The sequence below is a fragment of the Leptodactylus fuscus genome, chromosome 5 (genome assembly GCF_031893055.1).
Source record: "Leptodactylus fuscus isolate aLepFus1 chromosome 5, aLepFus1.hap2, whole genome shotgun sequence".
NCBI lineage: Eukaryota > Metazoa > Chordata > Amphibia > Anura > Leptodactylidae > Leptodactylus > Leptodactylus fuscus.
Window position 1 is genome coordinate 88690376 of NC_134269.1, and position 23727 is coordinate 88714102.

The window sequence follows — 23727 nt, forward strand, 5'->3', positions numbered from 1 at the left end:
GATCATGTGCTGTCTGGTCCTGCATGTTTCAGGAATCCTTGTTTTCTTTTTCAGGGAGCTTCAACAGTTGGTATTTTAGGCCTTATCCATACCAGATATCCAATTGAGGAATTCACTTTAGTACTTGCACTGCTTAAATTATAGAGCATCGTGGTGGGCACTTAGTGGCATTGACCAGCATTCGATACCAGTAGTCACAAAAATGTCTGCTCTAAAGGTAGCTGTTCGGACTTGGTTTGCTGCATCCTGCGGTCTTGTCTTTGCAGCAGATTGTCGGTGTTGTGTGGGATGAGGTCCGTGTGCTAAGAATTATTCTTTGTTTACAATGGTGGTAAAATGCTCATTCCAAAAGTATGTAGTGGACGTTTTTTGTCGGTTGCCGTATATTATAGCATTCCAAATTTATTTTGTTTGTCAGTTGCCGTATTTTATAACATTACAATCTTTCTGTAAAATGACATGAACTTACTTTCTGTTGTAGACTTCTGCTTGCTTCAGGATCAGAGAACATGTGACATGGACACTCAGCTGGACCTTCATCTTGTATCAACTAAAAAGCCTCCGGACACAGATGAGTTGAATCTGGGACATACCTTCCAACGACCGGGACTACGGGACACAACCCATAATCCGGGACTGTCTTGCAGAATGAAAACTCTGAAAAAAAAAATTTCTGCTGCATTTTTTTGTTGTGTTTCGCTGGGACCTTAGCCTTAAACTAGAATTACTCACAGTCTTTTTGTGGTAATGTTTAATGAACTAAAGCCAGAATTGTATCCAATAAGAAGCAAAAATATGAAGAAAAGAGTGAATCTTCTACTCTACATTGTACATCCACTTCCGGCTTTGGCTAATAAAACTTCCTCAAAAACTGTAAGAAACAGATTGTGGGGAAGATTTATTAATCTAATCTAAATTCTAGGCAGTGGAAAGTTAGACTAGGCAGTTTAAAAAAAAACTCCAGATTTATCACAGTGGCTGATCCTGGATTATAAATATTTTGCAGTTTTCATAATTAATTTTATAGATTTAATAGGGGAAGAAAAAGTGCACAGAAAAAGTGGAGAAAACCACAATGCATTTTTACTGTATTTTTGTCTACAACATTTTTTTTAAAACTCTGGTTTAAAACGTGGGGCTTTAGCCTAAAATACATAGTAAATGCAGTACACAATATGTAGACCTGAATTCTGGAACATTTAGCTGAGGAAGCTAGTCTACTCCTATGTGTAATGGAAGTCTAATGCATGTAGATTGATAGACTAACACACCCTAAATGTGTTGTATCTATTAGCCGTGAAATATCATGTACAGTAACTATACATAATAAAAAAAAAAAACCTGGCACATCACCTATTCCTGACAATACAGGCACATCAGGAACAGCTGACTCCTCCTTTACTAGAAATGAATGATCTGCAGTGCACTGGAAAGTTCATTGTGTGTTTCCTGTACTATGTCTTATTGAGCAATCTGAGAAACTTGACAGAGACAGACATGGTCCACATGATCTTATTGCTGATCCTTTTCTTTATGATGAATAAACTGTTAATCATCCAGGAAACTTACAGGAATGATGCTGGTTCAAGAATTCTATGAAAGTGGTATTTCCCATTATGGCTTTATTCACACCTCAGGGTCAGGTGGAGACTGTACAGTAGTGTAGTGCATTTTGCTAAAAGTTAGGCACTTTACTTCTATTTAAGAAAGTCTTTTGTTGGCTTAGGCAGTGGCATAACTAGGAATGGCAGGGCCTCATTTGACATGGGTGCTGAACCACTCCCAGTTATGAACAAAGTAATTGAGAACCTTCATTTTACACAATTTTCTAAACTGCTTCAATGCAGAAATGGGATTATAAATATTCGCTAAATAATTAACAAAGATGAAAATCATTTTGTATAATAACATCTGCTCTTAGGCCGCAGCAAAAACTGTGTTGTTTTACAGTCAGTGCAAAGTGGATGACATTCATACATTGCGGAAAAACACGCACAGCAGACACACTACAATTTCCACAATCATTGTGGTTATGGAAATCGCAACATGTCAATCATACCAACAGAAACGTCGGAGGTATAAAGGAATATATGTATTTTCTGTGAAAAGTGCTGCAGCCCGCTACGTGATGCCTTAGACCTAGGTAGGGCTTTCTAATCAAGGGTATATTGCAAAAACAAAGCAATACTTACAGTAGAGCTTATAAATCTATTCAGAGAAAATTGGCAGTGATACTTAAAGGGTTAAAAATAGCAAAAGGGGAAGAAATACAAGGAACAAATATAAAAGAACATTACAAAAAATGGAAATAGACTAATTTACCTCGGCATGATCAGCACTGTTTTTTAAGTGACTTCTGCCTATATTGTAAATGTATAAAGCTCTAACATAGCCACAGAGATCTGCAGTTATTAAGCCCTAACTTAGGCCATATTGATTTAGTGATTTTTTTTTTTTATAACCACTTTCAAAGAGCCATAACTTTCATTATTTTTCCACTAACATAGCGGTATCAAGCCTTGTCTTTTTACAGAACAACTTACCCCTCGTTCACATCTGCGTTTGCCAATCCGTCCAGGGGAGTCTGCATGGAGACCCCTTGAACAGACTACCGAACGCATTTTCAAGCGCTGTGCAGTGAGAGCACATGGACCCATAGACTATAATGGGGTCCGTGTGCTTGCCGAGAGATCTCTGCACGGAATGTGCGGACATTAAAGTAGATTGTGACGTACCGTCCTGTCCGCATGTTCCCTGCTGAGATCTTGCGGCAAGCACATGGACCCCATTATAGTCTATGAGGTCCATGTGCTTTCACTGACACAGCGCTTGCCAGTGCATTCGGTATTCCATTCGGGGGGTACTCACGCAGACTCCCCGAACAGAATACCAACACAGATGTGAACCCAAAATGGCCTGCCTTCTAGTGGCTAGGTCTACATATAGTTAGACCCTGTATGGAACAGAACAATGGCTTGAGTTATACTGGATATGTGCTCTGGTCACATCCACAATGCGACAGGAACAGGGGTTGTGGTGAACGTTTTTCACAGGAAAGGATCTTTTATACCAAATGTGCACCTCAGTGTCATCCCTCTATGCCACCTTTGAATCTACCAGTAGCATAACTAGAAATGATGGGGCCCCGTGGCAAACTTTTGATATGCCCCCCCCCTGCAACTGACACCCACCGAAGACCCCGACCGCCCCCCCCCACATTCCTGCACACACTATTATGCCCCATAGTGCCCCCTGTATACAGTATTATGCCCCATGGTGGCCCCTGCACAGTATTATGTCCTACAGTGGCACTGCACACAGTATTATGCCCTATAGTGGCCCCTGCACACAGCATTATGCCCCATAGTGACCCCTGCACACAGTATTATGTCCTACAGTGCCCCTGCACACAGTATTATGCCCTATAGTGGCCCCTGCACACAGTATTATGCCCCATAGTGACCCCTGCACACAGTATTATGTCCTACAGTGCCCCTGCACACAGTATTATGCCCTATAGTGGCCCCTGCACACAGTATTATGTCCTACAGTGCCCCTGCACACAGTATTATGCCCTATAGTGGCCCCTGCACACAGAATTATGCCCCATAGAGGACCCTGCACACAGTATTATGCCTTATAGTGACCCCTACACACACTATTATGCCCCACTGTGGACACCCATGTACAATTATTATACTCTGGGGTCTTTTCAGACCCCAGAGTATAATAATCGGAGTCCGAAGGTGGGTACCAACATAAAAAACACACTTACTCACCTATCTCCAGCTCCGCTGCAGTCCTCGGTGGTGTCGGCCATCTTCCCGGGACGTCGCATGATCAAGGACGTCTCATGACCCGGAACGCAGGCCCCGGTCATGTGACATCAGGGAGAATCACAGAAGTAGGCCGAAGCCTGCCTGGAGAGGTAAGTAACACGGTTTTCTATGTTACCTTACATCTAGAGATGAGCGAATATACTCGATCGAATACCTCCGTCGCATAGCTCCCGTTGCAAAAACACTTCCGGGGCTTCGAATTTTTACTGCCTCTCCCACTTTCCATTGTGCCGGGAGCTATGTGACGGAGGCATTCGATCAAGTATATTCACTCATCTCTACTTACCTTCCCTGGACCTCCGATCATTATACTCGGGGGTCTGAAAAGGGGTATAATACTGATGTTTGTGGGGCCATTGGCGTCACTTACCGATCCCGGCCCCCACCAGGATCGGTAAGTAAATAGGGCCCAATACCAGCTGGTGTAACTCCAGCTGGTAATGGCCTATTAAGAAAAGAAAAAGGATGCAGCGGTAGCGGCTGTCGCCAGGCCCCTAATGTCCCGGGCTCTATGGCAGCCGCTACTCCTGCTACCCCGGTAGTTACGCCACTGGAATCTACCAATAATCTGTATAATGTTTGTTTGCATAGCTTATGTGTGTACACCATTCCTATATCGTACATTTTCAGCATTGTACACTCTACTAGATCCATAAATGAACAATACTTATAATAAGGGGATGGTATTCAAGCTAAGGACCAAAGTTATATACGCACAGTCATTTTACACAGTCCGTTACATATAGCCATTTTGTACAAAGGCATAATACAGCTGCCAAGGTCCATACAGGGTCTACTCTACCAACAATTCCACACAAAACTTTAAATCTGTACAAATCTGGAAGTAGAAACCTAAAATGTTCCATTGGATTCTTTATAATTTCTATTATTTTTGAAGAGACTATCTCTATACAGCAGTATTTTACTATGTATATGAGCCCTAAATGTATATGTTTCGTACACACAATATACACAAATACAATACTTCAAGGGTATTTCAGACACTGAACCCTATTATAAAGAAGAGGAAACACCCACCAGATACATGTATGACACATCCCTTTGTAGTAAGATTCATTTTATTATCTTTTATTACAAACGAGACATCTGCCATACTTAATGAGAAGAAAACTTTCACAATCTGTTTAGTTAATTCATCTTTAGAACTTTCACTGGATCTTTCAAGATTGTCATCATTTTGTAGCATTTATCTTTCCAGCTTCAAAGCCTCTTAAGTTATCAGTAATTTTCTATATACACATCTCTGTGGCAACATTCATGACCTCTGAATATGTATTTATACACCTGAACTAGACTGATATAAAATCATGTTGATACATGAATACTATAGTCCTCCTCAGTATACACAGGAAGGAGTGGATCTTTGATACGTAGTATGTCATTCCAGTCAGGGGTTGTGCAACACCTGAATAGCATTAATAGTATTAATTTTGTTTTAGTAAGAGTGGGTGTGAGATAACCTTCCCAACAGGCTGTTGTGTACACACTTGTAATAAAAGCACTGATTCACAGACCAGGCAGCAGTACGGAGAGAATATTTATGGCTTGATTGTTGCTCCTGTACCTGGATACTATAAACACATGTAATATATTCCAGATTTCATACCATAAGACGCCTACGACTAGAATAAAATCAACATAAACATACGGTAAGTACTTACTATAAGAGTTTTTCATATATCATGAGGTCATAAGTGTGTTATACAACATTCACTGAAATAGGCAGTAATCATTTATATTTTCTACAAGAAATCGCATAAAATATTCTGTAGCTTCTAGACAATTCATTACAATAATCCATTACAATGAATGTGTTATACCTGCCTTTTATATTTCCTAAATTATTCCAATATCAATTTATTATTATATCTTACATGGGCATGTCATAAAATGTAGATAACAAACATAGGAAATAAACAATACATTTATCAAACAAGTAAACATATTTAAATGCTCCTAAGATAAGATTTGTATTTCTTACTTTTTTATATATTTTGGGGGGGTAAAAAAAATATTTTGCTGGTTTGCATTCATGCCTCTGTGCTTATGGTACTTAACGGGTACCAAAGATAACACAGTGTCCTAGGGTCTTGTAAGAAATTATTATTTATTATTATAATTATTATTATTACTATTATTATCCTCCTCATCATCATCATCATCATCATCACCTGCACTAACTTGTTTTCCTGATGCATAACATTTTATCATTATTCTATGTAAAGAGAAGCCTAAGGCACTTTGTCATAAATTGACCTTTATGTCAGTTCCTGTGACTCTGTACTGCAAAGCTTAAACACACAAGCACTCATTTGGTGCCGCTGAATGGTAACATATACGGAGGTACTGTATCCTAGAATCAGTTCTTCTAGGGGAGAATAGTTTTCTGCTATAAAGTATGCTGTTTTTCAACTCTATACAATTCAGAGGTTGAAGGGACCTGTTGTTTAATACACGTGTGTGTGCCCTTGGAAGTCATAATACAGCTATGTGAATGAGCCTTTACACTGTGAATGTAGGCTGATGATGAAGCAGAAGGCTTACTGTACATATAGTATATCCTGTGATTCATCCAACCTCAGGAAATACAAAAAAAGTTGTAATGGTTTCCTTTCCCTTCTTCATAAGTAGTTGCCAGCCCTCAATCAATACTTCAGAATTCTTCTGCCATCTTGTAAAGTATTCTCCTAATCACCTGTCTCATTGTGTACACAACATGAAGTGGTTTAGAAGTGTTTCACATGATCTGCATTATAAATATCATTAGACCATTTACAGTATTATTACACCATGTCAACTAGCTGGTGAGCTTAAACGGAAAGCAAACGATACTATAGGACTGGCTGCCAACCGAACTACACGTAGCTCCTGCATCTACGTATAATAGGTTTGATAAGAAGCTTTCTGTGCAGTAAATAAAAGACTATTTACATCACTGAAGTTTTTCATTGACATTAGTGGGTTCTGATAGTGTCCGTAAAAAAAATGGACACCTATCATAACAGACATTAACGGACACTAACCGATATTATTGTGTCCATTTTTTAACTGATCCAGTTGATGGATTGGTTAAAAAAAAACCTGACACATTAGCATCAATCAGTGTCAGTTACGCTGGGTTCACACTAGTGTTTGATCTCCGTTTTCAGGTTTCCGTCTTCTGCTGATTTTGAGGCCTGACCAAATTCCTGACCAAAAATCTCTGTGTGAACTCAGCTTAATAACAGACAGTATAACAAAGGCTCGTCTGTTACTGTCTGTTACTCATAGACTTTAATGTTAAAAAATAATGCACTTCTGTAATAAAACTGTTATTTTCATGGACACAAGGATTGCAGGATTTTTTGTCCACGAAAAATAATGGACGTGACAGATTTGGTGTAACGGTCACTAACAGACACATGATAAAGTCCTATGAAATGGAAATCATAATGGATGTGCGATGGTTCTGCTAGTGTCCATTGCTAAAATCTCGTAACGGACAATAGCAACGGACGCTTCTGACAGTCACCAACAATAGTGTGAATGACCTCTTACCTGTAAAGAATATTCAGAAAGGAATTGGACTTTCATATTCTGATCTTTATGCGCACTAAAATGAAACCTATACAATACATAAGGGAATGCAGTAAAGAGATTTCCAGTTTTAAGGGGTTGTCCAAGATCTATTTACAGGATGGGTCATCAGTATCAAATTGGTGGGGGTCACACCTGGAACCCTCACTGATCAGCTTATACTGTCAAAAGCCATATACAAGGTTTACAGCCAGGAGTAGAGCTGCTCCTATTGAAATGAATGGGAACAGAGTTGTATTTCCCCAGCAACACTGCTACAGTGTATAGAGTTGGAAGCTTTATACAATATGACTGCAGCACCTATTCAGTTCAATAGGACCTTCCATCCGTACGTATGGTTTATGGATCAGCCAAATCAGCTGTGGGGTCTGAGTTTCAGAACCCCATTGATCTGATACTCAGTATCGATCATCAGTATACATTACCCATGAGTCTCAGACAACCTGTTTAACAAAGTATTCTCAAAATAAGTATCAGTTTCAACCATGATGTGGATATATTTGTGTAATTATCTCACCAATGGAGCAAATGGTATCTATGGTAATCTAAAAAGTGAGAACAAGTTTCTATATGTGTGGCCAAGTCTCTGCTCTACTGAACACCAGCATGGAGACCCACCTGTCCAGAACATCAGCGGGAATCCCAGCTCCCCAAACCTTTCGATACAACTGAAGATAAACCCTGCAATTTGGGCATTTATAAGAATAAGAATCAGGGTAGAAATGGGCAATATTTTAATATGCCGTTGCCCTTGGAACAATAATGTAAAATAGCCCAGTGTTACCGTCATAAGGTATATTAGTATGGGAAGTATAGTTATAGGATTACTAGGGCTTTGGTTTGATTATACTGTTTCTTCTCGCTCTTTAAATATATTAATCTACTTCATTTTTATTTACACAAACTACTTCTGCATTTGGACAGTGAAAAGAAATCAATTTTATCCCTTCACCAATGCATAATACTATACATCACCTTAAGTGCTCACAAGAATATATTTTAGAATTGCATTTTACATTAAAACTGGTCTATAATTAGGCTATACTTCCCTAAGTTAGAGCAACTTATTGTGGTGATAACACCATGTTCCGAATAGCCCAAACAGCAAAAAAATATTGTGCCAGCTAATAGCAGCTATTGATAAGTGCAGCAGACCCATAGTTATGATGAGTCCTCTGCATTCATGAGGAAAGAACGCACCCAATCTCACTGCCGTCTTCCCAGATATTGACAGGCCACTGTGTAGCTGCATCAGCCATTGATGGAAAATACAGAGTCCTCTGTATTCTTTGTTATCTTCCATTAAACCAATGGGAACAATATTTTTGTGCCGTTTTGGCTAACAGGACAATGGACCTATCCCCATAATATGCTGTCTTTTCATTTGGAAGCACATTCTGATGTGGGATCCATGTTAACACTTTTTGGCTATACAACTATATGAAGAACCCAAGCAGTTCTTTATTGTAATATTTAAGCAATATGCCGTATGGTGTTTCAGATGAGGCCAACCTGTTATGAAATGAATTAATATAAATAAATATTTAATATGAGAAATATAATGGCTTCTTTGTAAGGCATATATTACAATGCTTTGTCTGTAAAACCACAAAACTATATCTGGGGCAGCAATTGTTTGCATAGTTTGGTGGTTGTCTGTTCTCATCTAGGAGTAACTCATTCATTGCCTTGAGTCTTACAGGACAGAGAAGAGAGAAAAATGCAGTAGATGTTAAAAAAAAGAAAAGAAAAATGCAGTAGATTCTGCGCAAGACACTATTGACTTTGATATGCTATAACAGTGGTAGATTTCGCCATAGATAAGTCATTTCCTATTAGCACATAATTGAGTCTTGACTTATGAGTAGTTATGGGGTAAGCGCCATACAATCAGAAGATTTGACTTAATGTTTTTCAATCAATTTTACTTTCTAGTTTAACCCTTCCCTGCCCAGTTTTGCACTATTGTGTCAAACATATAGTTAATGCTCAGTGCCCTAATAGTATAGCAATGCAATGTCAAAGGCGCAGAAGCACAAAAGACAACAGCTGCACTGGATAATAAAAAAAAATATATAGGTGCACGCCTAGTGTATTAAGATTCAATAACCCTTGAATACCAAAAAATCAAAAGTTCTGTATGATCCTCTTTTCCCACATACAATATTTCAGTTTTCAGAACATTTCTCAATGATAATAATGGTGTATGAAGTGATCGGCTATATATAGCGCCAATCAACACAGTGCTTGTATTAAATTCATTAAAAAAATACATAAATATACAACTCACAGTGAAAATCTATATAGTAGAGACAATGCACGTAAAAAAGAGAATTCTTAACTATAGATAAAAATATAACTATATATATACTAGAAGTCCACAATGTAACTTATAAATCTACTGATCATGAGTAATAGACTACAGGAACTAAGATGATATAATCAGTGTCCATGATCATTATAAAATACATTGTGATATGTACATATAATGTTGTGTTTTTGTATCTGTTGTTAGGAATTTACTTTTGTCAAATATTGTTTGCGCTATATTGATTTTCACTTTAGATTGCCTTTTTTAAATACATTAATCCAATTACTTTCTTAATTGTGACACCTAATGGCCTCCAGGCTGCCATGTATGGATGTCTGCTAGCTTAACCGCTACGCTCACCAGGACATACAGTGGGGCAAAAAAGTATTTAGTCAGTCACCAATAGTGCAAGTTCCACCACTTAAAAAGATGAGAGGCGTCTGTAATTTACATCATAGGTAGACCTCAACTATGAGAGACAAAATCAGAAAACAAATCCAGAAAATCACATTGTCAGATTTTGTAAGAATTTATTTGCAAATTATGGTGGAAAATAAGTATTTGGTCAGTAACAAAATTTCATCTCAATACTTTGTTATATATCCTTTGTTGGCAATGACAGAGGTCAAACGTTTTGTTGGCCCATTCCTCCCTGCAGATCTCCTCTAGAGCAGTGATGTTTTGGGGCTGTCGCTTGGCAACACAGACTTTCAACTCCCTCCAAAGGTTTTCGATAGGGTTGAGATCTGGAGACTGGCTAGGCCACTCCAGGACCTTGAAATGCTTCTTACAAAGCCACTCCTTCGTTGCCCTGGCGGTGTGCTTTGGATCATTGTCATGTTGAAAGACCCAGCCACGTTTAATCTTCAATGCCCTTGCTGATGGAAGGAGGTTTGCACTCCAAATCTCACGATACATGGCCCCATTCATTCTTTCATGTACCCGGATCAGTCGTCCTGGCCCCTTTGCAGAGAAACAGCCCCAAAGCATGATGTTTCCACCCCCATGCTTTACAGTAGGTATGGTGTTTGATGGATGCAACTCAGTATTCTTTTTCCTCCAAACACGAAAAGTTGTGTTTCTACCAAACAGTTCCAGTTTGGTTTCATCAGACCATAGGACATTCTCCCAATACTCTTCTGGATCATCCAAATGCTCTCTAGCAAACTTCAGACGGGCCCGGACATGTACTGGCTTAAGCAGTGGGACATGTCTGGCACTGCAGGATCTGAGTCCCTGGCGGCGTAGTGTGTTACTGATGGTAGGCTTTGTTACATTGGTCCCAGCTCTCTGCAGTTCATTCACTATGTCCCCCCGCGTGGTTCTGGGATTTTTGCTCACCGTTCTTGTGATCATTTTAACCCCACGGGTGAGATTTTGCGTGGAGCCCCAGATCGAGGGAGATTATCAGTGGTCTTGTATGTCTTCCATTTTCTAATGATTGCTCCCATAGTTGATTTCTTCAATCCAAGCTGGTTGCCTATTGCAGATTCAGTCTTCCCAGCCTGGTGCAGGGCTACAATTTTGTTTCTGGTGTCCTTTGATAGCTCTTTGGTCTTCACCATAGTGGAGTTTGGAGTCTGACTGTTTGAGGGTGTGCACAGGTGTCTTTTTATACTGATAACAAGTTTAAACAGGTGCCATTACTACAGGTAATGAGTGGAGGAAAGAGGAGACTCTTAAAGAAGAAGTTACAGGTCTGTGAGAGCCAGAAATCTTGATTGTTTGTAGGTGACCAAATACTTATTTTCCACCATAATTTGCAAAAAAATTCTTACAAAATCTGACAATGTGATTTTCTGGATTTGTTTTCTCATTTTGTCTCTCATAGTTGAGGTCTACTTATGATGTAAATTACAGACGCCTCTCATCTTTTTAAGTGGTGGAACTTGCACTATTGGTGACTGACTAAATACTTTTTTGCCCCACTGTACATGTGCGTCCTGGTGCACATGCCTAAATATAGCGGCGGCTCTGCAGCAGAGCAGTTGCACTAGCTGCTGCTTCATACAACAGGGACCCAGCAGCATTGTCCCTGATCATATATGACTCTGAACATGGACATTTAACCATTAAGATGCAGTCTTCAAATGTGAACACGGCATCTGAATAGTTACTTTCACTTTCCCTATCATATTCGGTAACGGGGCCAGCATAATCGCCAGAGCCAGGCTTCAATATTTAGGCTGAGTTCAGACGGGGTTTTTTGGTCAGGATTTTGATGCAGAATCCACTAAATGGGAGCCGGTCATTTTCTTTTTCCGTGAGTGGAAACGACCTGCCCTTTCTTCAGGCGGATTCTGCGGCTGATTCAGCTGCGGACTTCCACCTTGCGACACCTCCCTCCGGAATTGGTCCATTCATTTGGGCCTAATCCAGAGTGGAATGCCACGACTGGATGCCGGTGCACTGCATTGGCATCCAGGCACAGCTAGTCGTTTTTTGGTCTGGAATCTGAGGCGTCCTCCGTGTCAAATCCTGGACCAAAAAAACCCATCAGCCTTACATAGCAAATTTTCTATAGACTGCAATACAATAGTATTGCAGTCTATTGTAGAGGTGATCTGAAGATCACATATTCAAGCTCCCTGGGGGGGACTAATAAAACTGTTAAAAAAAAAATAAATTAAAATATAAAAGTTTAAATCACCACCCTTTCCCCACTAAATCACATATAAATGTAAAAAAATTTAAGTAAATATAAACACATAAGGCATCCCTAAGCTTGAACATATACGAACTATTAAAATATAAAAATATTTGTCCTATATGGTAAACCCCATAGCAGGAAAAAAAATCAAAACAGCTGCAAAAGATGGAAAAAATTTGATCAAAACAGCATACATTCCCCAACATGCTATCAATAAAAACGACATATTGTCCCTAAAAAAAGATACCTTACAAAGCTCCATGCACTGAAATATTAAAAAGTTACAGGTGTAAGAATATGCTGATCCAAACGTTTATTCTTCAAAATTTATAATTTTTGTAAAGATATAAAACATAAAACATTAAAAAAAAACCTATAGAAATTTGGTATCACTGTGATTGCACCAAACTAGAGAACAAAGGTAACATAGTATTTTTACTGCAGAGTGAAAGCCATAAAAACAAAACCCATAAGAAAATGGTGCTACTGCATTTTTTTCCCAATTCCACTTCAGTCTTAATTTTTTTTCCTACTTCTCAGTACATACTAAAATTATAAAACATATCTGTTTTCTTCCAGAATCAGTGCCACACCTGCCCAAGTGTTGTGTCTGGTACAGTGTTGCAGTTGAGCTCAATTCATTTCACTGGATCCGGACAGGTGTGGCGCTTTTTTTGGAAGAAAGGAGCCATGTACTCCTAATCTTAGACAATCCCTTTCAAGTGAATTGATAACAGCAGTAGTTCTGCACATTAGATTTGGCATAAGATTGGCTCTGATTATTTGATGTATAACCAAGCATTAATCATACTTTTAGATATGTTACTAAAAGTCCTTCAGGTATATACATAATTTGTAATGGCAATGGGCAGTATTCTTGGCTAGGTCTAATTGGTCAATAGACTTTTCAGTGCAATGTAAGGTCAGATCATTGTGAACTATCAAAAACCTTGGCTGATCCCCACATAATATTATCTACAAGGGCAAGTTCTGACTTGATTGAAAGTAAATATGGAAGAGAATTGCGGCTTATTGGCTCATTACACTGGGATGAAGGGATATAGAGAAATTACATAGTGGTGAAGGTTTTATGATCCACATAAAAGAAAGGTATTCAGATAAGTCATAGGCTAAGGCCCCATGTTGCGTAAAAGTAGCTTTTTTGTTGCAGATTTTGCTTAGTTTTTTTGAGCTAAATCCAAGAGTGGCTACAAAAGGAATGGAAAATATATAGGAAGCTCTTATACTTCTCCCTTCTGCTCAATCCACTCCTGGCTTTGGCTCAAAATATGCAGCGAAATCTGCAACAAAAAAGCTGCTTTTGTGGGGCTTTAGGGTAGGTTCATACCAGAGGCGGATCCAGGGCCGGGCAAGCCGGGCAACCGCCCGGGGCCCCGCGCCCGGCGGGGCCCCGCGGTGTAGCCCGGAACGCAGGTCGCATGGCCAGCGGCAGCACACATCATAGTTGGGCAAGTGCCGGGGCACACATAGCCTCTGGGGGCCCCCGGCACTTGCCCGCCCCAGCACAGAACTAACGGGGAATTCTGTACTGGAATTCCCGTTAGTTAGGGATCGTTGCTTTCAGCAATATGTGCAAATGCACATACCGCTGAAAGCTGTCAGTGCAGGCTGTGGTCGCGCGGCCCACGGCCTGCACTGACTGTAGAGTGACCTCTGCCCCGACGCAGCGTCTGCCAGGGACTGACGTCCCTGGCAGCTAGAACATGGAGGAGGACGCTGGCTGCTCTTCGTGGAACATGTCGTGTGGAACTTCAGGTAAGTAAAATTCTCGGGGTGTGGGGGCCCTACTGTGATGCACATGATACTGAGTGGGGGTCTACTGTGTGGGGGCCCTACTGTGGTGCATATATTACTGAGTGGGGGTCTACTGTGTGGGGCCCTACTGTGGTGCATATATTACTGAGTGGGGGTCTACTGTGTGGGGGCCCTACTGTGGTGCATATATTACTGAGTGGGGGTCTACTGTGTGGGGCCCTACTGTGGTGCATATATTACTGAGTGGGGGTCTACTGTGTGGGGCCCTACTGTGGTGCATATATTACTGAGTGTGGGGCCCTACTGTGGTGCATATAATACTGAGTCTGGGGGCCCTACTGTGATGCATATAATACTGAGTCTGGGGGCCCTACTGTGATGCATATAATACTGAGTCTGGAGGGCCTACTGTGGTGCATATAATACTGAGTGTGTGGACTCTACTGTGGTGCATATAATACTGAGTTGGATACTATGTGGGGGTCTACTGTGGTGCATATAACCCTTTGTGTGGGGGCCCAAAGTGGAGAATATAATACTGTTTTTGGGGCTTAAAATGGAGCATATAATACTGTGTGAGGGGCCACTGTGAAGCATACAATACTGAAGGGAAATGCGGTTTTAACCGCAACTACATCTTTATTATTTTTTTGATTGTTACATCCTCTCCTGATGATAAGTTTAACTTTGAAACGCGTTGAGAGATTTTATTATGCGCATCTTAAACCTGGATACCTGTAGTTTATTTTGAACAGGCAGGGACATAGTGAAAGAGCATAAATGTCAGTAAATTACTAAGACCAGCATTTGGTATGCACACTTAATCTGTAAAAAAGCCGCACCTAGCTTACATAGGGTGGCATGTGTGTAAGTGTGCATGAGTGTCAATAGGCTCCAGGGCTCTATGCAAGATATCAGAGCAGGATAATGGGATTATCCTATACAGCTACGGCAGCGGCTAGAGTAACAACCTCTTATTCTTGAACCTATAAAGTGGTGTTTACTAGCATGTGCCAGAGAGTTAGTTTACTATTCCCTGGATGCTCATTTAAATCAATATAATTGCGCCAGCAGTCTGTGGGGACACATACTGAAAGAGTGTATTGGGAGTTGTCCTAATCACGTCTGCTGGTGTGTTTGTTATTTGTTTGTTTTAATAGCCCTGGCTATATTATTTTTAGCTGATCAAAATAAAAGTTATATTTTATGCTAGTTAGAATTTGTGTGTTTAAAGGTAGCATTTTGTGCCCCTCTTTGTCAAATACTGAAGGGGGGATCTGTTCCCCAGGTGAAGAGCTATTGGTGCCGGTATTGTAGCTCTTTACAGTCAGTCAGGAACGTCCTTCTTCACAGCAGTGTGTCCTCCCCTCTCTCACAGTTCAGCGCTATAGGCACTGCTGTGAAGAAGGATGTTCGAGAGTGTCAGAAACGCCCTTCTCATTGTGAAGAGCTACGGTACCAGCACCGATAGCTCTTCACATGGGGCACAGATTATGAAAGTCGGTTTTCTAGCAGTATATAAAACCGCATTTGCCCAAAGTGATGAAAGGTCCTCTTTAAGAGGGTCATTAAACTGGAGACAACTGTAGGGGGACATTAAATAATGGGGGTCACTGGAGGAGGACATTAAAACTTGGGAGTGCAGTGATGGAAGCCAATAGCCTGGGGAACATTAAAGGGGGTGTGCAGGATAACATTTTTTTTAATTATAGGTGAAGCTAGGCATCAAACATACAGCTCTATAATAGATGGTGAGACCCTCCTTTATCTGTGAGCAGGAAGCTAGGTCACATGTGTGGTGCAGACACAGGAACAGGCTCGCTCCCGTGTACTTGGCCCATCTCCCTCCCCCCGGTTGGTCAAATGCAGCTAACTAGTTAAAAAAACGCCTCAAAAACGCATTTTTAGGGCTAATTTTTTCAAAAAATCCTGGGGGGGGACCCCCAGACCCCCCGATAAGTAGGGCCCCCACCAAAGCCAATCGCCCAGGGCCCCACAAAGTCTGGATCCGCCACTGGTTCATACCACCATTGTTAATGTCCATTGTAGTCATCAGTCCTAGGATGACAGCAAAGGACCTTTACTGTAACAGAGGAATAGATGGAGCCCCCTCTGTCTGTGACCATTCCCATCATATTTGTTTACTTTTCTGATGGAAGGAAAAGGAATAAAAGTTGTACAGTGGGGCAAAAAAGTATTTAGTCAGTCACCAATAGTGCAAGTTCCACCACTTAAAAAGATGAGAGGCGTCTGTAATTTACATCATAGGTAGACCTCAACTATGAGAGACAAAATGAGAAAACAAATCCAGAAAATCACATTGTCTGATTTTGTAAGAATTTATTTGCAAATTATGGTGGAAAATAAGTATTTGGTCAGTAACAAAATTTCATCTCAATACTTTGTTATATATCCTTTGTTGGCAATGACAGAGGTCAAACGTTTTCTGTAAGTCTTCACAAGGTTGGCACACACTGTTGTTGGTATGTTGGCCCATTCCTCCATGCAGATCTCCTCTAGAGCAGTGATGTTTTGGGGCTGTCGCTTGGCAACACGGACTTTCAACTCCCTCCAAAGGTTTTCTATAGGGTTGAGATCTGGAGACTGGCTAGGCCACTCCAGGACCTTGAAATGCTTCTTACAAAGCCACTCCTTCGTTGCCTTGGTGGTGTGCTTTGGATCATTGTCATGTTGAAAGACCCAGCCACGTTTCATCTTCAATGCCCTTGCTGATGGAAGGAGGTTTGCACTCAAAATCTCACGATACATGGCCCCATTCATTCTTTCATGTACCCGGATCAGTCGTCCTGGCCCCTTTGCAGAGAAACAGCCCCAAAGCATGATGTTTCCACCCCCATGCTTTACAGTAGGTATGGTGTTTGATGGATGCAACTCAGTATTCTTTTTCCTCCAAACACGAAAAGTTGTGTTTCTACCAAACAGTTCCAGTTTGGTTTCATCAGACCATAGGACATTCTCCCAATACTCTTCTGGATCATCCAAATGCTCTCTAGCGAACTTCAGACGGGCCCGGACATGTACTGGCTTAAGCAGTGGGACACGTCTGGCACTGCAGGATCTGAGTCCCTGGCGGCGTAGTGTGTTACTGATGGTAGGCTTTGTTACATTGGTCCCAGCTCTCTGCAGTTCATTCACTAGGTCGCCCCGCGTGGTTCTGGGATTTTTGCTCACCGTTCTTGTGATCATTTTGACCCCACGGGGTGAGATTTTGCGTGGAGCCCCAGATCAAGGGAGATTATCAGTGGTCTTGTATGTCTTCCATTTTCTAATTATTGCTCCCACAGTTGATTTCTTCAATCCAAGCTGGTTGCCTATTGCAGATTCAGTCTTCCCAGCCTGGTGCAGGGCTACAATTTTGTTTCTGGTGTCCTTTGACAGCTCTTTGGTCTTCACCATAGTGGAGTTTGGAGTCTGACTGTTTGAGGGTGTGCACAGGTGTCTTTTTATACTGATAACAAGTTTAAACAGGTGCCATTACTACAGGTAATGAGTGGAGGAAAGAGGAGACTCTTAAAGAAGAAGTTACAGGTCTGTGAGAGCCAGAAATCTTGATTGTTTGTAGGTGACCAAATACTTATTTTCCACCATAATTTGCAAATAAATTCTTACAAAATCAGACAATGTGATTTTCTGGATTTGTTTTCTCATTTTGTCTCTCATAGTTGAGGTCTCCCTATGATGTAAATTACAGACGCCTCTCATCTTTTTAAGTGGTGGAACTTGCACTATTGGTGACTGACTATATACTTTTTTGCCCCACTGTAGATGAAGGACTTTTTCTTTGGTCAGAAAAGTAAACAAACATGATGAAAGATAGTGTAGATTAGTGTCAATGGGAAGAAACACAGACAGAGAGGGTTCCATCTATAGGCCCGTTACTATGCCTGCTACAATTAATATTGTCCTATGACGAATGATAGCAATGGACATTAACAACTGTAGTGTGAACCCACCCTTAGCTATAGTCTTCCTTGTCCTGTATTTTTATGAAGGAAATTAATAAGGACACAACATCCTTGTGTCTTTGCCTTAGACAGATTCATCGAAAAGGCAGATACCCCATTAGTTAATCTAGAGTAGTCTGAAAACAATAAAGAAACTTTGTAAATGAGTCATACTTGCTCCCATACCAAAGCAGTATACGCTTCACGAATCAGATACACATGAATGCTGCACAGGGGTTCATATAACACATAGGAAAATATGCCCTATTCATCCAAATAATATACATACACAGCAGTTATTATTAGTATGTAAGAAATACAAGTCTTTGAATAAAGGAAGACATAATACTATATAATGCTGTAATGCTATTTTTACAATAATGTATCATTATTAGAGATGAGCGAACACTAAAATGTTCGAGGTTCGAAATTCGATTCGAACAGCCGCTCAATGTTCGTGTGTTCGAACGGGTTTCGAACCCCATTATAGTCTATGGGGAACAGATACTCGTTAAGGGGGAAACCCAAATCCGTGTCTGGAGGGTCACCAAGTCCACTATGACACCCCAGGAAATGATGCCAACACCTCTGGAATGACACTGGGACAGCAGGGGAAGCATGTCTGGGGGCATCTAACACACCAAAGACCCTCTATTACCCCAACATCACAGCCTAACAACTACACACTTTACACACTCAATACCACCTCTCTGACAGTAGGAAAACACCTTGAAACATGTGTATTTGGCACTTGCAGTGAGGAGAGCTTGTCACCAGCAGTGAATTTGGCCCTTGTAGTAAGTTGAGGTTGGCACCAACATTTGTTTTGAAAATCAGGGTGGATTGAGCCTCTAACCAGCAGAGTTTGGGCAAATTCATGGTGGAGGGAGCCTCTAAACACCCCAGTTTGGGCAAATTCATGGTGGAGGGAGCCTCTAAAAACCCCAGTTTGGACCAATTCATGGTGGAGGGAGCCTCTAACCAGCCCAGTTTGGGCAAATTCATGGTGGAGGGAGCCTCTAAAAAACCCAGTTTGGACCAATTCATGGTGGAGGGAGCCTCTAACCAGCCCAGTTTGGGCAAATTCATGGTGGAGGGAGCCTCTAACCAGCCCAGTTTGGACCAATTAATGGTGGAGGGAGCCTCTAACCAGCCCAGTTTGGACCAATTAATGGTGGAGGGAGCCTCTAACCAGCCCAGTTTGGACCAATTCATGGTGGAGGGAGCCTCTAAACAGCCCAGTTTGGGCAAATTCATGGTGGAGGGAGCCTCTAAAAAACCCAGTTTGGACCAATTCATGGTGGAGGGAGCCTCTAACCAGCCCAGTTTGGACCAATTAATGGTGGAGGGAGCCTCTAACCAGCCCAGTTTGGACCAATTAATGGTGGAGGGAGCCTCTAAAAAACCCAGTTTGGACCAATTCATGGTGGAGGGAGCCTCTAAACAGCCCAGTTTGGGCAAATTCATGGTGGAGGGAGCCTCTAACCAGCCCAGTTTGGACCAATTAATGGTGGAGGGAGCCTCTAAACAGCCCAGTTTGGGCAAATTCATGGTGGAGGGAGCCTCTAACCAGCCCAGTTTGGACCAATTCATGGTGGAGGGAGCCTCTAACCAGCCCAGTTTGGACCAATTAATGGTGGAGGGAGCCTCTAACCAGCCCAGTTTGGACCAATTCATGGTGGAGGGAGCCTCTAAACAGCCCAGTTTGGGCAAATTCATGGTGGAGGGAGCCTCTAAAAAACCCAGTTTGGACCAATTCATGGTGGAGGGAGCCTCTAACCAGCCCAGTTTGGACCAATTAATGGTGGAGGGAGCCTCTAACCAGCCCAGTTTGGACCAATTCATGGTGGAGGGAGCCTCTAACCAGCCCAGTTTGGACCAATTCATGGTGGAGGGAGCCTCTAAACAGCCCAGTTTGGGCAAATTCATGGTGGAGGGAGCCTCTAAAAAACCCAGTTTGGACCAATTCATGGTGGAGGGAGCCTCTAACCAGCCCAGTTTGGACCAATTCATGGTGGAGGGAGCCTCTAAACAGCCAAGTTTTGGGAAATTCATGGTGGAGGGAGCCTCTAACCAGCCCAGTTTGGACCAATTCATGGTGGAGGGAGCCTCTAAACAGCCAAGTTTTGGGAAATTCATGGTGGAGGGAGCCTCTAACCAGCCCAGTTTGGACCAATTCATGGTGGAGGGAGCCTCTAAAAAACCCAGTTTGGACCAATTCATGGTGGAGGGAGCCTCTAAAAAACCCAGTTTGGACCAATTCATGGTGGAGGGAGCCTCTAAACAGCCCAGTTTGGGCAAATTCATGGTGGAGGAAGCCTCTAACCAGCCCAGTTTGGACCAATTAATGGTGGAGGGAGCCTCTAAACAGCCCAGTTTGGGCAAATTCATGGTGGAGGGAGCCTCTAACCAGCCCAGTTTGGACCAATTCATGGTGGAGGGAGCCTCTAACCAGCCCAGTTTGGGCAAATTCATGGTGGAGGGAGCCTCTAAAAAACCCAGCTTGGACCAATTCATGGTGGAGGGAGCCTCTAACCAGCCCAGTTTGGGCAAATTCATGGTGGAGGGAGCCTCTAAAAAACCCAGTTTGGACCAATTCATGGTGGAGGGAGCCTCTAAACAGCCCAGTTTGGGCAAATTCATGGTGGAGGGAGCCTCTAACCAGCCCAGTTTGGACCAATTCATGGTGGAGGGAGCCTCTAAACAGCCCAGTTTGGACCAATTAATGGTGGAGGGAGCCTCTAACCAGCCCAGTTTGGACCAATTAATGGTGGAGGGAGCCTCTAACCAGCCCAGTTTGGACCAATTAATGGTGGAGGGAGCCTCTAACCACCCCAGTTTGGACCAATTAATGGTGGAGGGAGCCTCTAACCAGCCCAGTTTGGACCAATTCATGGTGGAGGGAGCCTCTAAAAAACCCAGTTTGGACCAATTCATGGTGGAGGGAGCCTCTAAACAGCCCAGTTTGGGCAAATTCATGGTGGAGGGAGCCTCTAAACAGCCCAGTTTGGGCAAATTCATGGTGGAGGGAGCCTCTAACCAGCCCAGTTTGGACCAATTAATGGTGGAGGGAGCCTCTAACCAGCCCAGTTTGGACCAATTCATGGTGGAGGGAGCCTCTAAACAGCCAAGTTTGGACCAATTCATGGTGGAGGGAGCCTCTAAAAAACCCAGTTTGGACCAATTCATGGTGGAGGGAGCCTCTAACCAGCCCAGTTTGGACCAATTAATGGTGGAGGGAGCCTCTAACCAGCCCAGTTTGGACCAATTAATGGTGGAGGGAGCCTCTAACCAGCCCAGTTTGGACCAATTCATGGTGGAGGGAGCCTCTAAACAGCCCAGTTTGGGCAAATTCATGGTGGAGGGAGCCTCTAACCAGCCCAGTTTGGACCAATTCATGGTGGAGGGAGCCTCTAAAAAACCCAGTTTGGACCAATTCATGGTGGAGGGAGCCTCTAAACAGCCCAGTTTGGGCAAATTCATGGTGGAGGGAGCCTCTAAACAGCCCAGTTTGGGCAAATTCATGGTGGAGGGAGCCTCTAACCAGCAGAGTTGGTGGAAATCAGGGTGGAGGGAGCCTCTAACCAGCAGAGTTGGGGGAAATCAGGGTGGAGGGAGGGAGCCTAGTATTAGCAGAATTGTGCAACGCTTATGGTGGATGAGTATGAGGATGCGGAGGAATTGGAGAGGTTGAGTACAGACATGGAGTTTCATGTTGGGGTGCTTTACACAGGTGGGCACAAAAATGACGGCTCTACCCAGTGGTGGTTCATTTTTATCAAAGTGAGCCGGTCGGCACTCTCAGCTGACAGACGGGTGCGCTTGTCAGTGATGATGCCACCGGCTGCACTGAACACCCTCTCAGATAGGACGCTGGCGGCAGGACAGGACAGCACCTCCAAGGCATATAGGGCAAGTTCAAGCCACAGGTCCAACTTCGACACCCAATACGTGTAGGGCGCAGAGGGGTCGGAGAGGACAGGGCTGTGGTCGGAAAGGTATTCCCGCAACATGCGCCTATACTTCTCACGCCTGGTGACACTAGGACCCTCCGTGGCGGCACTTTGGCGAGGGGGTGCCATCAAGGTGTCCCAGACCTTAGACAGTGTGCCCCTCGTTTGTGTGGACCGGTGAGAACTTGGTTGCCTACTGGAGGAACTGCCCTCCCTGCCGCCAACGTCACATGCTGGAAACATCTCCATCATATTCTGCACCAATTGCCTGTGGCAAGCATTGATGCGATTGGCCCTCCCCTCTACCGGAATAAAAGACGAGATGTTGTTTTTATACCGGGGGTCAAGGATAGCAAAGATCCAGTACTGGTTGTCCTCCATGATTTTGACAATACGCTTGTCGGTTGTAAAGCACCCCAACATGAACTCAGCCATGTCTGCCACAGTGTTAGTTGGCATGACTCCTCTGGCCCCACCGGAAAGTTCAATCTCCATTTCCTCCTCATCCTCCATGTCTACCCATCCGCGCTGCAACAATGGGACGATTCGAAGTTGCCCGGAAGCCTCCTGTATCACCATCACATCATCGGACAACTCTTCTTCCTCCTCCTCCTCCTCCTCCTCCTCCATTAAACGCAGTGAAGCGGACAGATGTGTGGACCTACTCTCCAGCTGTGACGGATCGGATGCTATCCCTAACTCCTCTGTGTGATCTGAGTTATCCCTGATGTCAATCAGGGATTCTCTCAGAACACACAAGAGCGGGATTGTAAGGCTCACCATCGCATCCTCAGAGCTCACCCTCCTTGTGGACTCCTCAAAGACCCGTAGGATGTCACAAAGGTCTCTCATCCATGGCCACTCATGGATGTGAAACTGAGGCAGCTGACTTTGTGGCACCCTAGGGTTTTGTAGCTGGTATTCCATCAAAGGTCTCTGCTGCTCAACCACTCTATTCAACATCTGAAACGTTGAGTTCCAGCGTGTGGGGACGTCGCACAAAAGCCGGTGTTGTGGCACATGCAGGCGTTGCTGGAGAGATTTTAAGCTAGCAGCGGCTACTGTCGACTTGCGAAAGTGGGCGCACATGCGCCGCACTTTCACCAGTAGCTCTGGAACATTGGGGTAGCTCTTTAGGAAACGTTGCACCACTAGGTTGAAGACGTGGGCCAGGCATGGAACATGTTGGAGTCCGGCAAGCTCCAGAGCTGCTACCAGGTTCCGGCCGTTATCACAAACGACCATGCCTGGGCCCAGGTGCAGCGGCTCAAACCATATTGCCGTCTCATCGAGGAGGGCATCCCTCACCTCGGAGGCAGTGTGCTGTCTGTCCCCCAAGCTGATCAGCTTCAGCACAGCCTGCTGACGTCTACCAACGCCAGTGCTGCAACGTTTCCAACTCGTAGCTGGGGTCAATCTAACAGCGGAGGAGGAGGCGGTGGCGGAGGAGGAGGCGGTGGCGGAGGAGGAGGCGGTAGAGGAGGAGGAGGAGGGGGGTGTTCTTCTCGTGTCCCTGCCAGGAATGTTAGGCGGGGAGACGAGGTACACCGGGCCAGTTTGGGAAGCAGTCCCAGCCTCAACTACATTCACCCAGTGTGCCGTCAGTGAAATGTAGCGTCCCTGTCCGCATGCACTT

General features: G+C 43.2%; 1 protein-coding gene across 1 annotated transcript in view; it reads left to right on the plus strand.

Annotated features, from left to right (window-relative positions):
- The first annotated feature begins 5369 nt into the window (after positions 1-5369).
- LOC142203189 (mas-related G-protein coupled receptor member H-like) overlaps positions 5370-23727 on the plus strand; it is a 36195-nt gene continuing 17837 nt past the window's right edge. The window contains exon 1 of the mRNA XM_075273733.1: positions 5370-5509. The gene's annotated coding sequence lies outside the window, so the exon portion shown is untranslated. The remainder of the gene's footprint in view (positions 5510-23727) is intronic.